This window comes from Leptopilina boulardi, unplaced genomic scaffold, assembly GCF_019393585.1.
Source record: "Leptopilina boulardi isolate dan_hultmark-lab unplaced genomic scaffold, ZJU_Lbou_2.1 LbouV2_97, whole genome shotgun sequence".
NCBI classification, from domain to species: Eukaryota; Metazoa; Arthropoda; class Insecta; order Hymenoptera; family Figitidae; genus Leptopilina; species Leptopilina boulardi.
In genome coordinates this window covers 789,661-813,821 of record NW_026138046.1, presented here as the reverse complement: position 1 = coordinate 813,821, position 24,161 = coordinate 789,661, and the positions used below count along the sequence as shown (strand labels likewise).

At 25.1% G+C, this 24,161-nt stretch overlaps 1 protein-coding gene across 1 annotated transcript in view; it reads left to right on the top strand.

Annotated features, from left to right (window-relative positions):
• The window catches only part of LOC127290941 (zinc finger protein rotund-like), a 403,126-nt gene that overhangs the window by 32,957 nt on the left and 346,008 nt on the right, over window positions 1-24,161 (top strand). Inside the window, exon 2 of the mRNA XM_051319788.1 lies at window positions 9,126-9,185. The gene's annotated coding sequence lies outside the window, so the exon portion shown is untranslated. The remainder of the gene's footprint in view (window positions 1-9,125; window positions 9,186-24,161) is intronic.

Genomic DNA, 24,161 nt, shown 5'->3' with positions numbered 1-24,161 from the left:
AAGCGAATAATATTGTTGTCCTAGCTGTGAGCTGATATTCTCATTAACATTCGCATCTTCATGATTTGAATCATCTGAAGCTATAAGGCATAGAATTATATTTAACATACATGAAAATAGTTGTTATCATTATTATTATATAAGAAAGAAAGATCATTCTTATAAAACTAATTTCGATCGAGTGATAAATTCTTACTTATACATATTATTATTATAACAAATGTGAAAGAATATATAAGAAGTCAGATGTAATAAAAGAATTTTTAACTTCAATTCGGGATTTTTTCAAAGGAATACTACTAGAACATTTGTAAAACTATAAAAATAAAAACAATATTCATAAAGTTAGAATACAAAATCTCTATTTTTAGGTTATTTTTTATTTGGTAATGTAATATCATGTGAATAATATTTTTTACTTACGACTTGATATATTCGGCAGAGATGAAAATTGGGTTGACAGTCGATGTTTCCGTACACGTTTCGTACTTTTGTGTTTTGGCATATTATTCACAGAAATAAATAATTTATGTATCCAAAATAAAACAAAAGTTAGGCCAAGAAGACTAGAAATGGGAGGTACCGTACGAATACGTAAGAAAAAGGGTTTTCTGAAATAGGCAGAGCAATATAATAAGTTGCAAGTCGCGGTAGCCTTCTGCGCAGACTAACTGTTGACTTACCATCTGGCGGTAATTCAGAATAAAATATTAACACTGATTCTATACGTACGTATATGCTTCGGTAAAATAAATATCTGCTTTTTTATTATCACCTGTTCGTAATATGCGCAGGAGGCTACTGCGTCTTGCAACTTATCCGCCCATTTCAGAAAACCAAATTGTCACGTACCCCCACTACCTAACGTGTACTTCCTGTTTCTATAGCCTTCTTGAGTTCTGCACTCCTCTATAAAAATTTATTTTTACTTATCTTATTATTGGGGCAACCCGGCCTGGCCACGACCGGGGCCACTAACATTTACTGACCCGGGGCCGGACCAGATAATCTGGCCGGGGCCAGGTCGGAAATCGGGAAGAAGGGTGGAAATTTCTGCACGGGTTATTATTCACTACCAGGGCCCTGGTAGGGAAATTTCTACACGGGTAGCCGCAAGTCAAGAGAAGGGGGGTAGAAGAGAAAGGGGGGACTTGCGGCTACATTCAGAGTCTTGAAACGGTCTTAACCTATAAATTTAGGGTGGGGGAGGGGAAGAGAGGAGGGGGGATGGGGGTTGGCGCGCGAAGCGCGCAGGGGGCATAGCCCCCTAGTATATATATATAACTAATGTAATGCAAATGGGTTATATGTGCCCTATATCTTTGATCCGGTAGCTCAATTAAAAATTGAAATTCAAAAAAAAATTTTTTTAATTTTGAATAAAAATTGATACTTACTAAAAAAAAATAAAAAATTAGTTTTTCTAATTCCCAAAAAAAAAGATTTATATGAAGATTTAATTTTTTTATTCAAAGGGATATATATTTAACACGCGCGCGATTGGAATTCTCAGCGAAAATTCACAGCGTTCCGGGCAGCTCTCACGTTTAACAACAAAAAAAAAAAAAAAAGAAAAGAAAGATAAAAAAAAAACGAACAACTGCAACTGAAGATAATTAAAAGAGAGGATATCGTAAAATCGAGTCTTGATTCTGGATAATCGCTCATATATACGCGACTTGTCGTTATGTCGGTTGTGTTCGTTCGCGACATCGAGTCGGGAATCGATTGGTATTAATTCGAAATACACCGAATTAGAAATGCTAATTAATATATATATATATATATATATATATATATATATATATATATAAATAAAGAAAGCGAATACTTTTTATAGGCGGGTTCTTCGAGATTCGAATTTACAAACACACAAACGAGAGTTTGTTTTCAATTAACTCGCTCTCAATCGAAAGAGGCAAAAAGAAAGATTTTGAAAAAAAAACGAAAAAAAAAACTTTTTTTTTTAGTTCTACCCCTCTTTGTGAAATATAATGCATATTTATCAGTTTCTGCAAAATTTTGAGAATTTTGAAAATACGCTTAATTATTTCAAAAAAAAAAAGATACCCAACCAAAAATTTCAGTATTATACCATAGAGTTGACTACTGGTGCAGTACTGGTTCAGTATTGGCTGCCGATGCTGGACAGTCCGTACTGAACCAGAACTGGTATTTTCATTGTATCCGTACTGGTAACTAAAACTTAATAGTAACTTAAACTTGAAAGTAACTAAAACTTGAAAGTAACTTAAACTTGGAAGTAACTTGAACTTATACTTGAAAGCAACTTAAAGTTCAAGTCATCCTAAACTTGAAAGTAACTTAAACTTAAAACTAAATTAAACTTGAAAGTAACTTAAAGTTCAGGTCATCCTAAACTTGAAAGTAACATAAACTTGAAGGTAACTTAAAGTTGGAAGTAACTAAAAATTCGGGTAATCCTCTACTTGAAAGTAACTTAAACTTGGAAGTAATATAAACTTTGAGTAATCCTAAACTTGAAAGTTACTTAAACTTGGAAGTAAGTTAAACGTGGAAGTAATTGAAAATTCGGGTAATCCGAAACATAAAAGTAACTTAAACTTGGAAGTAACTAAAAATTCGGGTAATTTTAGACTTAAATGTAACTTAAACTTGGAAGTAACTTAAAGATCGGATAATCCTAAACTTGAAAGTAACTTAAACTTGGAAGTAACTTAAACTTATACTTGAAAGCAACTTAAAGTTCAGGTCATCCTAAACTTGGAAGTAACTTAAACTTGAAAGAAACTTAAAGTTCAAGTCATAATAAACTTGAAAGTAACTTAAACTTAAAACTAAATTAAACTTGAAAGTAACTTAAAGTTCAGGTCATCCTAAACTTGGAAGTAACTTAAACTTAAAAATAACTTAAACTGGAAATAACTTAAAGTTCAGGTCATCTTAAACTTGAAAGTAACTTAAACTTGGAAGTAACTAAAAATTCGGGTAATCCTCTACTTGAAAGTAACTTAAATTTCAGATAATCCTAAACTTAATAGTTACTATAGATTCGGGTTATCCTAAACTTAAAAGTAACTAAAGATTCGGTTAATCCTAAACTTAAAAGTAACATAAACTTAAAAGTAAGTTAAACTTGGAAGTAATGGAAAATTCGGGTAATCCGAAACTTAGAAGTAACTTAAACTTAGAAGTAACTAAAAATTCGGGTAATCCTCTACTTGAAAGTAACTTAAACTTGGAAGTAACTTAAAGATTGGATAATCCTAAACTTGAAAGTAACTTAAACTTGGAAGTAACTTAAACTTATACTTGAAAGCAACTTAAAGTTCAAGTCATCCTAAACTTGAAAGTAACTTAAACTTAAAAGTAAATTAAACTTGAAAGTAACTTAAAGTTCAGGTCATCTTAAACTTGGAAGTAACTAAAAATTCGGGTAATCCTCTACTTGAAAGTAACTTAAATTTCAGATAATCCTAAACTTAATAGTTACTATAGATTCGGGTAATCCTAAACTTAAAAGTAACTAAAGATTTGGGTAATCCTAAACATAAAAGTAACATAAACTTAAAAGTAAGTTAAACTTGGAAGTAATGAAAAATTCGGGTAATCCGAAACTTAAAAGTAACTTAAACTTAGAAGTAACTAAAAATTCGGGTAATCCGAAACTTGAAAGTAACATAAACTTGAAGGTAACTTAAAGTTGGAAGTAACTAAAAATTCGGGTAATCCTTTACTTGAAAGTAACTTAAACTTGGAAGTAACATAATCTTTAAGTAATCCTAAACATGAAAGTTACTTAAACTAGGAAGTAAGTTAAACGTGGAAGTAATTGAAAATTCGGGTAATCCGAAACTTAAAAGTAACTTAAACTTGGAAGTAACTAAAAATTCGGGTAATTCTATACTTAAATGTAACTTAAACTTGGAAGTAACTTAAAGATCGGATAATCCTAAACTTGAAAGTAACTTTAACTTGAAAGTAGCTTAAATTTCAGGTCATCCTAAACTTGGAAGTAACTTAAACTTAAAAATAACTTAAACTTGAAAGTAACTTAAAGTTAAGTTAAAGTTTTCTAAATTATTAGAAAAAAGTGGTTTTTTTTCTAAATTTTTAGAAAAAATAGGAATTTTTAAAATAAATTATTAAAAAATAAAAAAAATTTATATTATATTAACAAAAAATATAAAAAATTGTTATTTGCTATATTATTAGAAAAAAAAATGGAAAGCAACCTTTTCTTTGTCTACATTATTTAAGAAAAAAAAAAAAAACTTAGGAAAAAATGTGTTTTCTACATTATTAACAAAAAATAAAAAAAAAATTTCATTAAAAAAAATTTTTTTTTCTACCTACATTTAATTACATTGTATTTTCTGACTTTAATGATTCTAATTGATTTCAGAGAAAAAAAAGATTGTTAACTGATATAATTTCCTTTAATATTGAATAAAAATTAACAGTGTAAATAAATATGGATAATAATTTAAACAATCGAATAGAAAAACAAAATGAGTTATCAATAATTCAACATTAAACGCAATCAACAATTAAATAATAAATAAAAATTACATAACAAATAATTTATTATTATTTTTTTAAGTTATTATTATTATTATACTATTATTATTACTATTATTACTATTTATTATTACTATTATTATTAGTATTATTTATTATAATTATTATTATTATTATTATTATTATTATTATTTTTATTTTTATTTTTATTATTATTATTATTATTATTATTAAATTAGTTGCACTACACTGAAAAAAAAATTATTTAAATAAAATAATTGGTTATTTAACTGTTATCAAATAAACATTTACTTGGACCAAATAATTTTTGAAACCAAATATTTGAATTAAATAAACTGTATTTGAACCAAATATACTTTTTTATATTTGAAATAAATACCATTTAAATGACTGAAATAAAAATTATTTAATTCAAGTAATAATAATAATAATAATAATAATAATAATAATAATAATAATAATAATCAAGTAACTTTTTATTTGAATCAAATAAATTTTTTTTCAATGTATATATATAGAATTCAACTATATAAGAAGTAAAATTTAAATAAAATTTTTTTTTTGTTAATTTTCAAATTGTTGAATTTTATAAAAATTTAATTCCTAATTTTTATTCTAATTTAATGTTTAAAAAAAAAATTAATAAATTAGATGCAGTTAAAAAAAAAGAAATAAAAATAACAATATTATATTACAATTACACACAGAGAAATGTTTTACATTTGAACCAAACATATAATATATATATTTGAATTAAATAAACATATATATATATATATATATATATATATATATATATATCTATCTATATATATATATATATATATATATATATATATTATTTGTCTTGCTGCCAATTATAGTCTATATACCTATTTATTTGACGTAAATAAAATTTTTTAATTTTAATTTAAATAAAAATTTATTTAAATTAAATAAAAATTTATGCAAATCAAATAAATATTTATTAAAACTATGCGAGAGAAATATATTTATAAAAAATTGTAAAATTATATATTTTTTTTCTCACACAAATCGAGTATATAAAACAAAATTTAAAAATGAGTATCGAGTGATGTCTAATTACTAATTGGACAATTAATTTTGTTGGCCGTCCAAAGACCAAAACGAAAAGGACGCGCATTTGATCGCGGGGGCGACAATAAATTTAGCAATTATCACTTTAAACTGCAATTAGCTATATATATATATATATATATACGTTTAGGGACTTTGTGGGAAAGGAACTATATATTCGAAATTGGCGCCAATTGTCTAATTGCTTACGTAAATTACTCATTGGTAATTGGCTTTCATTTATTATTTAATCACAATAAATACAGAGAACACCGGCAAGTGTTGATTTCAAAAATTAATTTTAATTACATTTTTACATTTAATTTTTCGAAAAAACATTTTTTTTCTTAAATTATAAAAAATATTAATTATTAAAATTAAATTTATTTCTTTATTTAAAAATGTAAATTATTATTATTATTATTATTATTATTATTAATATTAATATTCTTTTTATTTTAATTATTTATTTTAATTATTTAAAATTTTTAATTATTATTATTATTGTAATTATTTTTTTCATTTCTTTAAATATTAATTATTTTTATAATAATGAATAATAATAATAATAATAATAATAATAATAATAATAATAATAATAATAATAATAATAAAAAGAGAAAAAAATTGTTTTTTTTTTTAAAAAATAATTTGAAAAATAAAATAAAATTGTAGAAAAAAATTTTTAAACTATTTTTTTAGTTTTAATTAATAAATTAAAAATTAGTTGTAATTAAATAATTATTACCTATTATAATTATTATTATTATTATTATTATTATTATTATTATTATTATTATTATTATTATTATTGTGAAATTATTATTTTTAATTATTTAAATATTAATTATTTTTATAATAATAAATAATTCCAGGCAAAATAATAATTGTTAGGTATTATTATTGTTAATAATAATAATTATTATTATTATTACAATAATTATAAACAATAAATAATAATTAGTATTATTATTAATTTTTTTGTTGTTGTATAATTATTAAAATTAACTTAATAAATACCTAAATTAAATATAAAAAAATTATAATAAAATTAATTTTTTTTTAAATTGGAATTTAAAAAATTTTTTTAACAATTTTTTGTAATTTTTGTTATTTTTAAACTAATTTTTTTAAAAATAAATTTAAACAATTTTTTTTTTTTTTTTTTTTTGCTCTATTCGAAATTCTTGATAATTCATTAACTTTTTTAATAAATTTCTATATATATATATATTCGTACGTGTATTTGACTCGTGAATTTTTGGTCGAAATTTGAAATTCCAATTTTAAAAAGGATCAGAGAAAATAAAAGTCAATTTTCTGGCAGGTTCTTTGGTGAGTCTTCAGAATTCAATGTTTTTGAAAGGAGCCGACTAAAGGGAATGTTTGGAATGTCAACCTTGCAGACATTCCACTATGATCGTTTGCCTCGTTCTCTTTTTGACGAGATATAGACTGTTAAATTATTTACAATAATATTTGGCAAAAAAAAAAAAAAAAAAAAAAAAAAAAACAAATTTACTAATTAATTTTCTGTTTTTTTTTGGATTTTGCAAATTTTTGTTCTTTTTTTTTTTTTTTTTTTTTTTTTTTTTTGAGGTAAAAAAGACACAGAATTTTTTTTTATTTCATTCCTATATTTATTTTTTTACAATTTATTTTTAGAGATAAAACTTTATTTTTGCAAAAATAATATAAAAAATTTTTTTTTTAAATAACTATAAAAAAAAAATTATTTCCTAAAATAACGAAAAAAAAAATGAAAATTAATTTCTTTAATTAGAAAAAATATAAACTTTGGTTTTTGTATAATATTAAAAAAAAAAATTAGGAAAAAAAATTTTATTCGGAAATCTAAATAAATAAATATAAATAATTTAAAATAGTAAGAAAAGAAAAATTATAAATAAATTTATTTCTTATAATATTAAAAAAAATATATATATTTATTTTTATTTATTTATTTAACAATATGTATACAACTATAATCAAATTTCTATATATTAAAATATAAAAACAAATTTAAAAAAAAAAAATTATTTTCTAAAAATAAAAAAAAATTACAATAATTTTAGAAAATTATTTTTAAAAAAATTAATGTGTAAAATTATAATTTTTCTAATTATTGTTGTTATTTAATTTAGTTTTTTTTTATTAAAATTTAAAAATTTAATTAATAGAATAATTAAAATTTTTCCAAAAAAATTTTTTTGCTTTAAATATTTTAACAAAAACATTTTTTTTTATAAAAATGATTATAAAAAGGAATTCTTTAATTCCCAAAACATTTCCAAAAAAAAACACTAATAGTTTTTATTTAATTAGAATAAAAAAAAAAATTATTAAAAAGAATTTATATTTTTACTATATATTTATTTTAATAATTTTTTCATTTTTTATTTTCTACTTTTTTTTTGGAAATAATTAATTTATTATTAATTTTAGTATTATTATTTTTTATTACATTTTGTATTTTTTTATTAATTTATTATTTTTTCTTCATTTATTTATTACTGTAATTAATTTTTAATTAATTGAAATATTCAAAAAATAATAATCCCGAAATTCGAAGTTTTGAAATTTCCCGCCAGTTTAGTGCGTTGGTTTACGTCAATTTACGTTAAAATCGTCGGAACGTGGAATTGAATCACTGAAGTTAATTACACTCACGCCATTGTTTCATTGCTCTGCCGCAATTTTTTTTTTTCCAAGTAGAGAAAACAGAATTTTTTTTTCCACTTCTGTATTTAATTTTTTACCATTTATTTTTAAAGATAAAAATTTATTTTTTGCAAATATAAAAAAATATAAATAAAAAAAAAATTAATAAAAAAAAAAAAAAAAAAAAAACTATACCTAAAATATTCTTTTTTTTTCATTAAATAAAAAAAAAATTATAAACAAATTTTTTTCTTAAAATAAAAAAAAAAATTATAAATAATAATTATTATATTTATTTTATCAATGTTTCCTTTTTATTTTCTACTATATTTTTTTCAATTATTTTTTTTTTATTTTTTATTTAATTATTATTATTTATTTCGTTAATTTTTTAATTTTTTTTAATTATTTATTTATTTTTATTTATTATTATTAATTTTTTAATAATGTTTTTTATTATTTATTTATTTTTATTTATTATTATTTATTATTATTTGCAAATAAAATTATTAATTATTATTTCTTTTATTTATTTTTTTATTATAAATTATATTTATTTATTACTATAATTTATTTTCAATTTATCAAAATATTAAAAAAAAAAAAAAAGTATTTCAAAATTCATTGTTTAAAATTTACCGCCAATTTTAATTGCCGATTTTCCTTAGAATCGTCGGAACGTGGAATAGAATCACGGAAGTTAATTACACTCACGCCATTGTTTCATTGCTTTGCCGCATTTTACACGCAAAGAACCAAGTTTTTTTTTTATTCACATCTGGTCAATTTTGTAGACAGTGATAATTTTATAATAAATAAATATAAAGTGTAAATTAAAACAAATTTGATATTCTACATTACAGTTTGCAGAGAGAGAGAGAGAGAGGAAATCAACGCCAATCATTGGAGAGGAAATACATAAGGTAAGTGACATTTATTTTACATAATTAATATTGTAGACATTTTTTTCAACCGCCAATTTTACTGTTCTATTTTTTTTTTTTTTTTTTTTTGGTTAGAAATGAAATAAAATTTTTGAAATTGATTTACTTTTCTATTATATAATCATTTCGTGAATTTTTCTCGCATGGAAAAAAGTAAATAATTTATTATTCGAAAGTTTTTTCGTAATTATTTCTAAAAATATATATATTAGGCAAATTCGTAGAAATTGACAATTTATTTTTTTCCCATTAAACAGTGGCGTAGGAACTAATATTGCCAGGGGGGTTATTTTCTCCACCAGTTTTTTATTTTTTTTTTCTTTTTTGTACATACATTCAAAATTTGTTTAGAAATTCTCAAGGCGTTGAAATTTATTTATTTACTTTTTTTTTTGAAAAATATAATAATTGTTTTTCGACTATTTTGGAAAGTGAGATTATTATATATATATATATTTCTTTCTTTGATTGTGCGAATTTTTTTTTTCAATTTTGATTATTGTTAAACAATGTTTCAGGTCCGTATCTAAAAAAATTTATTATAAAAATTTAAAATTAATTAATTTAATTAATTAATTAAATAATTTTTAATTTTTATTTATTTTTATACCCAGGGCAAAATATATATATATTTTTTTGTGTGTTTACTTATATAACTAAATATTTTTTTTTTCCAAATATCGAAATTATTTTTATGGCAACTTTATTATAATTTTTGTTAACGTTTTGAAAATTTTATTTCATTTTCTTTTGTTTTATTTTGTGAATTATACAATTAATTATTTTATAATATTAGAATTTTTTCATTTTTATATTATTTACTTTTATATCAATTTTAATAATTTATAAATTATTATTACTTTTTTTTTGTTAAATCTATTATATATTTAAATAATATTATATATTATTATAAGAATATTCAAATTTATTTTTAATACAATTATTTACTATTTAGTAAAAATAAATTAAATTCAATTTATTTATTTCAATAAATAAATAAATAAATATTAGTAATAATAATAATAATAATAGTAATGCAATTAAATGGTCAAAATTATTTAATAATATAAAAATTATTTTGCATATTTTTTATATTAATGTGATAAAATTTTTGAAATTATTTTTTACAAATAAAATAATGAAAATAATTTTAAAAAATATTCGAAAATAAAAATATAATTTAAAAAACAAAAATACTTTAATAAGAAAAAAAATTTTTTTTTATATAAAATTAAAAAAAAATTGTATTAGGTATATTCTATTCAATATACTATTCCATTATTTTATTAAATTATTATTTTATTTTTATTGTTATTATTTATTTATTTATTTATTGAAAATATACATAAATATATATATATATATAAATAAAATTATAATTATAATTATTATTTCTTACATTTTTTATATTTTCATATATATATTCCAAATTATATTATATCCAAAATTATTTTAATTGATAAAATTGAAAATTGATATAGATAAATATATTTTTCAAAAAAATATATTCTTTATATATTATCAAATAAATATTTATTTGTATTAATTAATTTTTTATTTAAATCAATTAAATGCGGTATTAGTTTCAAATATATATATACAGAAATTATTGGTTCAAATACAATTTATTTAATTTAAAGAAAAACTATTTAGCTTAATTATAAATATTTATTTTGATAATAGTCAAGTAATCGAATTGTTTGAATGAAATTAATTTTTTTTTTAATTGTATTATATATTTTAATACAAAAATTAAATAAAATAAAATGCAACGTTTTAATAAATCGATGAGATTAAAATATATATATATATATATATATACTTCATTCAAAGATTAAAATTGCAAACTAAAAAAATTATCACTACACCCAGAGAAATATTTTATTGGAACCAAATTTATATATATATATTTGAGTTATAAATAAACGTATATATATATATTTGTCTACAATATATATAGCCCATTTATTTGGCGTAAATAAAATTTTTTATTTAAATCAAATAAAATTTTTTTTGAATTATGCACCCAAAAAAAAGTAATCTTATACTTAGAGGAAAATTCCTCTTCTAATATCCTCTAAATATTTCCTCTTAAAACAAGATTATTCAATTGAAATGTAGAATATTTTTATTCTTCATTTTAATGGAAGAATGACAAAAGGATTCCTTTTGTATTTTCCTCTTTAATTAAGATTTTCCGTTTTAAATTTAGAAGATTTAAAAAAAGGAAACGGAAAAAAATAATGTAATCGTTTGATCCCTTTCCCTGGGTATGATAGTTGTGAAGTTGTTTTTTAACCTTTCAGTTTTAATATTTCTGGTAAAATGTCAACAAAAAGGACAAAAAAATGGATTTGCTTTATTAAAAATACAGAAAATATAGTTAAATTCAAATTAAATGAATATTTTTAACGCTATTTTTAGATTTAAAAAAATTTGGATATTTCTTGTGAAATTTTACTACTCAGGTAAATAGAAATACTATAACCCCATTTTTGAATCTTTCGAATTTTTTAAATCTTATTTTATTTACTTCTTTAAAATAGTTTTAAAACGTTAAATAATTTCATATATGAAATTTTTTTCTGTCCTATAAAAAATGTTAACTTTTAAACATATCATCATGTTTTAAAATTATTTTTGCGCTGAAAATCTCGTTGATCATTACAACTGATTAATGAAAACTTATTTTTTGTATTTTAATTATCAATATAAAATGTTGATAATTAACCAAAAACATGACATTGTTAATGTTATATTAAAAAACAATTTTTATTATTATATTGAAATGAACTATTATAATTTTACTTAATTTTTATTTAAAAATGTATTTTCTGCAAAGATTTTATTATTTGATTGAAATTATAAATATTTCATTGATGGCTTTGACATTAAAAACAATTTTACGAGGTTTGGATGTCGACATTTAATTTAAGAGGAAAATCCTCTTAAATGAAGAATAATAATTTTGATACCAAAATTAAGAGGAAAATATGCATTTATTTTAGAGGAATCCTCTAGATTGAAAATTACTTTTTTTAGGGTGTGTAATTTAATAAAATTTTTAATTAAAACATTTTTTATTTAAATCAAATAAATATTTATTTGAATCAAATAAAAAATTTTATTTATGCCAAATATAAATATGGGCTATAGTATAGTCTCTGTGAGACAAATATATATATATATATAACATATTTTTGTGGGTGTACGTTTAATTTTAAAAAATAAATTTTGTTCTTAACAGATTTTGTTTCTGTGAACAAATTAGAAATTCTATTTTGGATGGATTTTTGTATACTCGCTTCGGTATTCGGGTTCGACAATTTAGTATATACCTCTAAAGTATATGTAGGTATAAAATTAATACCTTTTCGTTTTAGAGTGAATATTATTCCAAAACATTATATTTTTTTTTATATATATAAATGTCTTTAGTAGTACAAATAATTCAGTAAATTTTTAAAGAAATTCGCTCGATATTATTGTATACAGTAGTTTTATTGAAAAAATAAGATAAAACAAAATAAGCACTTTGAAAATTTAATATATATTTTCGAAAATAATGAAAAATTATATAATATATAGATATATATATATATATACAAGTTTGGGTTTGCGCGCAACCCCTGAATGCGCGAATGCAATTATCCCATTTAAATTAAGCCGCATAATTGGACGCGCGGCGTCTATTCACACTCGTAAACTGACGAGATGGCTTTTTACAGCCCGGGCACACAGTAGTAGAGAGGATGAATTTAAGAAGCGGAAAAAAAACGATGAGCAAGGGGAAAAGAAGAAGAAAAAAAAAAAAATGAAAGCCGCGCTCACTAAATGACGAGAAGATGGTAGGCGGATCCTTTTTGGTATTGCGATACGCGCAGCTACTGTTTACCGCTTCACTTTTAAAACTCTTTTGTCTTCTCTCTTTTTGTTTTTTCTTTCATATTCCTCTCTCTCTATATATACATATATATTTCTATTTCTGTGTATAATATATATATATACATATTTAAAACCCATGAAGCGAAAATTTCATCTAGGGTCGCTGGCATTAACTCGGATCAGAAATAAGGATGCTAATTTTCCCTCTTTGACCCGCAGTAGTATAGTGACTTGATTTGAAATTCTCTTTTTAAAGCTAATTCCAAGTACTGAAATTATATTTGCCGACGCGCGAATACGTTTTCAAATATTGACCTTATGTATGGGATAAAATTCTTTAGGGAAAACGTTAATTAAGATTCTGAAGGCGAAAATTAGCCGCTTTTTTGGGGTCCAAAAGACCCATGTGTAGTAGTAACGTACATTTTACGTGAATTGTCTCACAAAATTACAACCCCTTATGTCCCATAGTCACTTTAGGGTATCAGTTAAGGGTGAAGAAAGAAGGTCCTTTTTAAGTATAGTATAGAAATTTTTGTTATTTTTCATTTTAGTTAGTTAATTTTTCTTAGTTTTTATTTTAGTTTTTTTTTTTTTTTTTTTTTTTTTGTTGAGGTAGGTTAGGATAAAAATGGGGGGCTAAATGAGAGAAAGTATGATTATTATTATTAGAAGAGAGGAGATGAAGCAGAAAGAGCAGAGTACAAGAGAGTTTCTCCGAGTTCCCTCGACGCATTCTCACCGAAAACAGAGAGGGAGAATTAAGCTGTGTCATATTTGCAATTAGAACAGGCACCTAAGTTTGGTCATTTGCGGATTATGCCATGTAATCTCGCGTGGCCTCTCTTCCTTTTCGGCCCCCTCCCCCTTTCACTCTCTCCAAAATATATATATATATATATATATATATATATATATATATATACATGCACGCATACTCGAAATCCCTTTTTCGCGTGACTCGAGAGATTTTTCTCCACCCTCGCGTTATTCGCATTTATTACATTTTTTTAAACCACCCTCCCCCCCTTATCCTGTTTCCTATTATTATTTTATTGCTATATTTATATTTTTTAAAATTATATATAAAAATTTTTTTTATCTATATATGAACAGCGATAAACTAAAACTTTCGCTATTTTAGTGAAATATATAGTTTGTTTCAGTGAAATACTTATAGCTATATTCTATAGGTGAAAATTTTGATATTAACACAAAAAAATTGGATATAAATTTGATTTTAAAAAATTCCGTTTACGAATTTTTCTATATATATATATATATATATATATATATATATATATATGACTCGAAAATCCCGTGCGAGAATTTTATAATTTTTTGTTTACATAACGCTTTCTAATTGCTTTTTGATTACATGTATTTTAAGAATCCGATATTGGAATTATCTCTAAATATTGTGTCTGTAATGGAATCATATCAACTGATTTCACAGTCTTACTATTTTTAAAATTTTTAACTTCCGGCTAAGAATTCTTCTCTCTCTTCTGATGGTGAAAAAAAAAAAAAATATATACTCGCCGATTTAACAGTATATCCAATCAAGAATGAGTATGGACATACCTATTAAGCTAAAAGCCGATCGATCGATTCAACACTTGACATTTATTCTCTCTTGCATTTTGTTATAGTTGGATGATCACCCATCCGTCAAACCGCGATTTCCAGAAATAACATCGCGCACAGAGCCGTGAAACTACAATTTGAAACGTCAAGACTCGGGCTTCCTTCAGAGGCTTGCATTTTTTTTACACCTCTCTCTCTCTCTCTATTTATAGTGTTAAAAAAAAGAATACTCAATAGGCCAAAAAAAAAAAAATTACACCGATAGGACGTGACTAATTAAGATTTTTTGAATTTAAATTTTTTTTTCGATATATCGAAATTTTATTTTAATCGAATGTGGAATTTTGTTTCAGGATTAATAGAATTATAGTCACCTTTATCTTAGCCTGCGTATAATAATAATGAATGGAGGACAATTATAAGGTTTGTAAAAAGGGTTTTTTTGAAAACTAGAAAAGACAAAAACTATAAATAACCTGTGTTAAAATTTTAAAGTTAACGATACAACCGTTGTTAACGTCGCCCCCCCCCTAAATTAATAACCATACACGGAAAAAAATTTTCACCTGAAACGGGAATATTATTCACTAAAACAGCAAAAGTTTTCGTTATTTTAGAGAAACATATCGCTGTTCCAGATAAATTTTTCACTGGAACAGAGCGAAATATTTCACTAAAAAAGCGAAATTTTTCGTTATAGAGAAACAAATTGCTGTTCCAGATAAAATTTTTTTTCAGTGTATGGTATGATTCCATCAGTTTAGAATTAGGGTTTTTATTGCAAATAATTTGACCGTTACTAATTTTGATGATTCGACATTATAGTTAATCTGTATAAATTCCTTTTTTTTCTGGTATACGAATTTTAAAATCGCGGTTTTTAAAATTTTTGGTTTTATTATTCCTAATTCCTATATGAATTTTAAAATTAATTTCTTCAATTTTATTTTTTATCAAATATTTTTAACCATTATATGTGACGCTCCGCGATAAAAAGTAAGCTCCAAAAATTTTTAGATTATATTTATTTTCTATTTAAAAACTCAAAAATATAACCTAAAATTGTTATATATAGATATATACCTTTTGTCGAGCAGCGTCACATTTCAGTTTAGAATTGTCTCATTCGTGTTTGTATATAAAAATATATCCTCTTTGAGTGTCATGGCGACCATATCAAGGGTCCTCTCTCGAAAATGCCTTTTTGGGGTGGGGTTACCCTCCGAGACAGACAGAAACAGAGAGTATTTCCCTGATTGTTGCCACGAAACTCGGATATTGTCTGTTGTTTTCCTCCTGAGGATTGGGAATTCTTTTTTTTTTTTGTTTTTTTTCGTTCCTTCTTTTCTCCTTCTGAATGTATATATATGGAAAGAGAGAGAGAGAGAGATAAAGAGAGGTGCGCGTGCGATGGGTGGCTCCCATTGCAAGAGGACCACAACCAATCGTCGACTAGTGACCACGCCCTCAGAGAGGAACTGAGTTCACTCGGAGTGCCTCGTACGACCTCGGTCGACCTCTGATGAACGTTCTCCCCTCTCTCAAACACCCGAGTTTTATACCACTCTCTCTTTCTCTCTCTCTCTCTCTCTCACACACTCTTTCTTTCTCTCTGTCTCTACTCCCTGATCAAGAATCTTCAACTCCCACCCATTTTCTATATCAATGCAGTTGATTCCCCACCAGGAAAATTTTACCGCCCTCCTCGGAGGTATCAACGAATCCCCTCCTCACTCGGTGTCTCTCTTTTTCTCTTCTGTAGCTTTTGATAATTCTCTCTCACTCTCTCTGTTCGTCTCTTTTAGTAGCCTCTGACAATTCTGTCTCTATTTCTCTCTTCAGTGGCCTTTGACAATTTTCTCTCTCTCTCTTCCTTTAGTAGCCTTTGACAATTTTCTCTTCTTCTCTCTTCAGTAACTTCTGAATGTTCTCTCTCTCTCTCTCTCCGGTTCCCTCTGAGAATTCCCTTCTTTTCTATATATATATGTATATACCTATGGAGGGAATACCACTGAAGGTCCGGAGGGTAAGAGTAGAAACCTTAAGAGAGAACATGGTCACCTATTCAGAGAAAGAGAGAGAGAGAGAGAGAGAGTCGGAGACACTCATTGTGGAAATGACGATAATATTGATTCTGATTGGGGGTTTTTGTGTTGAGGGAGTATTCATTTTGAGGGACTATATTATTATTAATGGGAATGAGATTTAGTTTTTCGTTATATGTTAGGAGGGAATTCATTGAATTGATTTAGTTAAGTCGCATCAGAGGGATTGTTAGCGTTTCGAAGGGGATTCAATTATTTCTTTAAACTCTCTCTCTCTCTCTCTCTCTCTCTCTCTCTCTCTCTCTCTCTCTCTCTCTCTCTCTCTCTCTCTCTCTCTCTCTCTCTCTCTCTCTCTCTCTCTCTCTCTCTCTCTCTCTCTCTCTCTCTCTCTCTCTCTCTCTCTCTCTCTCTCTCTCTCTCTCTCTCTATATATATATATATATATATATATATATAAAAGTAGCGCGCGTCAAATATATATACAACTACGAATTTATCGTAAATTTTACTGTTATTTATTTATTTACAACTAATAAATTTACAGTAAAACCCCTGTATATCGAACCCGCATAAATCGCGGATATTCGCTTATATCAAATATTTTTTTTGGTCCCTTGGATCATTATAACTAAATTTTCGACCCGGATATATCGAATTTTCGCCTATATTGGATATTTTTTCTGGCCCCATATTGAAATTTATTTTAAATTTCATTTTCATTTTTGTGTATTTTATTTGTATTTTTATATTTAAAATTTAATTTTTTTAATGGTGCAATTTTTTTCTTTTATTTTTCCATTCTTTTTTCATACACAATTTATATTTTTATTTCTCGTTTTTTTCCCATATATACCATATCAGTATGATGCAGTAAAACGCAGTAATTCTAAAAAAAAAAAAATGCCAATTGTCGTAGAATTGTTTCATTTAAAATATATCAAATTCCAAACCGTATAGTTGATATAATTATTATTATTATTTTTATTATAAAACTACTATGACTATTACATAGTGTGCGCGAAGAATCATATTATGACTTCTCTATATACTCTTGCGTAATTATCGAGGAATTTTATTATATATACCTGTAATAATCATCAGGTGCGCAGTTCGTGGTACTCGTGAACTATTTTAATTATTTAACTCTAATTATATTCCATTACTGGATATATTAAATATGTGTTCCGTTTCATTTCCTTTTTTATTTTGTCTATTTTATTGTTTTTTTTTTTTTTTTTTTTTTTTTTTTGCCACAAAATCATATAATAATAGGTCAATTAAATTTTTGCTGTCACATTGATAAAAGTTTATATCGAATTCAAGCTTTAGTTATGTTTTTGAATTTAGGTCAATTTTATTTTTTCGTTGCCACATAAATACTAAATTATCTCTAAATCTGAATTGGTATATATATATATATCTATTAATATAAAAGAGTGCGTGTATTCCTTTATACTAATTGAATTAGTAACAGTTTCAATACTACTCCATGAATTAGTAGTTTTCTACAAGAAATTAGTAGTTTTTTTTTACTAAAAATTAGTAAAAACTGTTACTAATTCAATTGGTAATACGAATCCGCACTCTTTCATTAGTAGAAAAACATAATTCAGATTTATATATAGAGATGAGTATAGAAAGTGCGCGCGTCGAAATTTAGAATTGATTTAAGTCCTATTACGAAGTATTAAGTTCGATTTTGATACTTTTTAGACCTGCATCTTCGACTTAACACCTACTAGAACCTATTTAAATTGACTTATAGGTACTCTTAAGTTACCTGATTTGAAATTGTTTAACTGATTTAGAGCCTACTATGTCCTGTTAACATTAGATTATTTATCCTCATCTTTATTGGTATATATACCCCTTACATGAAATCGTATATGACTGACAGAGCCTCTATTAACATTCTTTTTAGATCGAATTAAGTACTTTTTGATACTCTAACCAAAGAAACAGGAAATTTTTTTTTATTTTGGAGAATGCGTGCGCATTCCCTTCATATATATATAATGTCTTGATTCCACCCGCACGTGCAGTCCATTATTATAATATATATACTTGTTTTAAAACTTTTGTGTTTGAAAGAGGACGTGTGCGTATTAGAAAATTATAAAAAATGACTCAATCAATAAAATATACATCAATAAATTTATATAAATCATTAAGTTTAAGCAAGTTTTATTATATTTATAAATTTTACAAAATAATTTTATACAACGAAAAACATTGTTTATTTGATAAATTATTTTTGTAAAATTTATAATAGGTATAATTCTGTTTAATACTACCTGGCAACGTAAAATAAAAAAGCCACTGGTACCAATCAGCGGATATACGACGCTGAAAAATCAGTGAAATTCCACTAATTCATCAGTGCGCATATAAGCTGATTGGAATATGGTATACTTATAGCTGAGAATCAGCGAGATTCCGCTGATTCAAATTTAGAGAGTATGCCTTCCAAATCTTATTTGAAATGTTTTGATTTTCAACGGAATTTTGAAACAGAATATTATAAAGTGAGATATATGTTTTTTCGCCGAACCAACGACTTTTTTGTCACTTATTTGCGCATGCGCGGATTCTAAATGCTATAAACCCGATAGTAGGTCCTAACAGCTAGGTCCTATAAAAAAGTTCTAATTAAGATCTCCATACTCTCAAAATCTAAATTAGTAAAAAAAGTTTACTAATTTGAATTAGTATAACTCACTTTTTGCTTCTCAACATTTTACTAATTATTAGTAACTTTTACTAACAATTAGTAAAATTCAACTAATTCTAAAGCAAAAAGTGAGTCACTAATTTAAATTAGTAAACATTTTTACTAATTCAGATTTAGAGAGTATAGTTCTTTGCGCAAGCGCATATTATATTCAGCATAGTAGTTAGCATGAAAAGGTCTTAATTAAGACCTCCTTAGAAAATAATACCTAAAAGAGACACAAGTAGCATCTATGAGGTCTTAAGTCGATCCTAACGCAATGTATAAATAAGATCCTAACGTAAGTTTTAGTAGGCTTTAAGTCGACTTTAAATTTCGACTCGGTTAATAAGTTTGCGATTTTTATTGTTTTGCTTGCTGGAAATTCCAAATTCAAGTTTTTGTTTGCTTATTTTAAGTTTATATATATCTTAAACCAATTTAATTTTTTGGTTGCCGCGCACAAATTAAGTTTAGATCAATTTCAAGTTTTTTATATATACCATATATATAAACTTTATACAAATTCAAATTTTGATTTCTTTTAAGTTTATTAAACCAATTTTCTGTTTTTTATTATACCACAAAATTTAGATCGATTTCAATTTTTGGTTCCCTTATATATATTTATAGGACAAATTAAAATTTTGGTTACTATAAAATTGAGGTTTATTTTAATTTTTAGTTGTCTTAATAAGTTATTGGTTATAATAATATAATTTGCGTCTTTGCGGGTATCAATAAACTATATACTATATAGTTGCGCGAAATTCAAATTTTAGCAGATACAAATAAGTTTAGGTCGATTTTAAATTTTTTGTTTGACATATATATAAACTTTTAGATCAAATTCAAGTTTTGGTTATATATGTTTATTAATAATTTAGGTCAATTTTATTTTTTTGTTGCCACAAAGTTTGGGTCGTTGAGTTAAAATTTTGGTTGTCATATATACATATATATATATATACTTTATAAGCCAAATTCAAGTTTTGATTGCCTTTAATTTTCAGAAAGAATTCAAGTTTTAGTTATATACTTTTAAGTTTATATATATATAGGTTAATTTTATTCCTATATATCGTATTTGCCACGCAGTATTTGGTTCAATAAGCTTTTGGTCGTGATTGAGTTTTGTTTATGGGATAAATTTAATTTCAAATTCATATGTTTTAAGTCGAATTCAAAAATGGTTTATTTCAATAAACTTGAGGTCAAATTCAAATTTTTTAATTGCTTTTTAAATTTAAGTCAATTTCATTTTTTGGTTGTTTTTTAAAATTTAGAATTTTATTTTTTGGTACTTTCCCTCGCATACAAATATTCCAGGACGATTTTAAATTTTTTGCAATATAATTTTTCTCGAATCTTTTGTGACGTATATACGCGCATATCATTTTTTTTCTATATAGTCTTTTGATAACGCGCAATGATTAGTGGCAATAGGGTGGAGGGGGGGGGGGTGAAGTAGGGGGTTGAATGCAATGCACACTCTCATGCATAATTAATTAAATGAGCTTGTTCCGATCCTGATGGCATATAGTTATAAGGTGAGGTCTCGCCTACTATATATATATATATATAAAATATATTTATAAATATGGTGTATATGTATATATATAGTTTCATGGCCGTGACGCGGGTATATGCGGTTAGGTGTATATACCTCGTTAGAAAATGATATTCCTAGGAGGAAAGAGGGCGTAAACCCTCTGAGTACGCTTGTCATGCGCAATAACCTGAAATCGCAAAACCTCCCTGAGCATATTCGCTATGCTACTACTCTGCAATATATATCCACGAGAAAGAAACTTCGATCCTTGCACTAGAGACCCCTCTATAATAATATATATACTCATCGCTTATTCTTTCGTATTTTTCTTTTCATTTTTTTTTTTTTTTTTTATTTTTGAACAAACCGCACACAAAGTATATAAAGTTGAAAAATAACTATATAGTTCATTAGTGGAAATTTTTTTTTTTTTTTACGAAATTAAATGATGAAAAAAATTTTTCTAAGTCGCGAAAAAAAAAATTAACAAAAATTGCCATTTTTTTTAACATATTTGAAGTATAATAAATTTAGAAAAAGTTCCTGCCATTTTAGAGGTTTCGGATTCTGCACGGAGAAAAATAGTTATCGCTATATATGTATTAGCTAAAATTTAGTTACTTTATAGCTAACCCTAGTTGCCCTAACCCTATAAAGACATATATATATATAGCAATTACTGTTAGCTATAATATTGCTAAAAATTATAGCAATTATTGTTTGCTAATATTGCTAAAAATTAGCTTCTATATATAGCTAACATGTTTTGCTGTGGCAGCTAAATATTATATAGGCATGCCTGTTTATTCGATGTGAATTTTTTAAAATGGCAGACGAAATTTTTAAAAATTTTACTCAGAAACATTATTATAAAATTTGAATCTCATATATGTTTAATTTTAAAAATCAGAAAAATGATGTAAATTCAAACGTTAGAAATTCCTCATCCGCTATAAAAAAAAAACTTTGCTGGTCGCCATATTGGATCCGCCATTATGGCGGATTCGTTTCCTTTTTTTTTTTTTTTTTGTTTCTTAAATTCGATGCCAGATTCGACTCGTTTTCACCCCCTTCCTGCCTCCCTATACCCCTTCAATATATACATTTTACGTCGTTTCATTCGCTGCAGATATATATCGCGACTCTATATAGAATATGATATTCTTGTTTATTGAATCCGTTTAGTCATGTTGATTGGTTCAATGACGGATATAAAGAAAAACAAGAAGAAGAAGAGGAAGAAGAAGAAAGATAAAAATGCCAAGATGAAAGTTTTCTCGAATGGTATTTTATATGTATATATATATATATATATATATATATATATATAGTATACTCGCGGGGTTCTTCGAGGCCGGCGGCGGCAATGGCGGCCATGTTGAATTCAATGGACTCGCACCCGCAGAAAGAGAGGTGATGAGAGAGAGAGAAAGAGAGAGGACCCCCAGAGAGAGAACAAGAAAGAGAGAAAGAGAGAGAGAGAGATTGAAAAAAAGAGAGAGGGAGAAATAAAAAGTAGAAAAAGACCCACTGAGGGCTGCTCTTCGAAAAGAAATTGCAAAACGAATCAACCATCAGGGAGGAGACGAAGATTAATGAGAATCGAATCCAAAAGGGAAACGTCCAATCCCAATCCGCAGAGAGAGAGAGAGAGAGAGAGAGAGAGAAATCGCAAATCGATCATTTTTTAAAATCGATATAATACTGACCGTTTTGTATCGTTTTTGTTTTTACAGAACTTTATATGTATCTTAAATTTTATTCTTTGATCTTGTTATGATGTTGTTATATTCCGTTTGGTATATATATATATATACATAATTCTTCTTGTATTTTTAAATATATACCTTTTGCTTTTGACATAATAATGATATATATTAAATAATTGTCATTTAGGTTCCATAAAATACCGCACATATATTTGATTAAATAATAATATTTTTAAAAAATGTGGATTTAAAATAAAACCGAGTTTTGGAAGTATAAAAAGTTTTTAAGTTTCAAAAAACTAATTCCAAAACGTATATATATAATATATTATATAAATTTATTTTTAATAATTCCACTACTTTTTATTTATCCCAAACCTTATGTTGGAGGTGCGATCTAATATTAAGGTTCAAAGGTTTAAGGCCGTATTTAATTTTAAATTTTTTTATTTAACTGAAATAACTATATACTCTTTCGATTTACGCCCCTTGTTTCTATATATATATATATATATTTACCCCAACTGACCCTATATTTAATTCAATTTGAGTGCCCATCCAAACCTCTATTTAACAATTGTATTTATTATTTTATTTCAATTTTGTAACTGACGCGTGAATTTTAACCACACTAAAAAAATGGAATTTTTACCCCAAAATCGGTATAAAAATTAACTGCAACATATTTTATCCTAGTTGAGAGCGCCACCGTCTATAATTTTACATTTCTCAATTCCCTCCCCTTATTGGTATAACAATAATACGAAACGACACCTATAAAGTATATATATATATATATATATATATATAGTGATTCCGCATAAGTTTTAGAATTAAGATTTCAAAAAAGGGTTTTTTTGAAAAATTGAAAAGACATATAAAAAGTAAGTTAAAAATTAGGATAAATGAACAATATAACTAAGATAATTATGGTTAAATATATAATACATTAAATAAAAATTATGGGTTATCTATTAAGATTAGACAAAAAAAAAAGAATTATATATTTATAGAGGTACATATTAGAATAATTAAATAATAAATTGGGGTAGGTAAATATTAGGCCAAATAAAAATTTGGTTAAATACAGAGTAGGATAAATATAAGTTCGCGTTAGCCCACTTGGAAAGATTCCCCGGAAAGTACCCCCTAGAGGTTCTATCAGAATTCCGCCGGAACTTCCGACGGAATTCCGATTAATTTTTTTTCAAAATTTTTCGAGTTCTAATTCCGTCGGAATCCCATTGGAAATTCTTTAGAACTCCGATGGAATTCCGACAGAATTACGTTGGAAGTTCCGGCGGAATTCTGATAGAAACCTCCAGGGGGCGGCACTTTCCGGGGAATCTTTCCAAGTGGGAACTATAACGGTTATATAGGGCATAAAATATACAGAATTTGTACAGAAAATTTTATAGGTTATATATAACAAAGAAGTAAAATAACACTAAAATTTAGAATAAATAA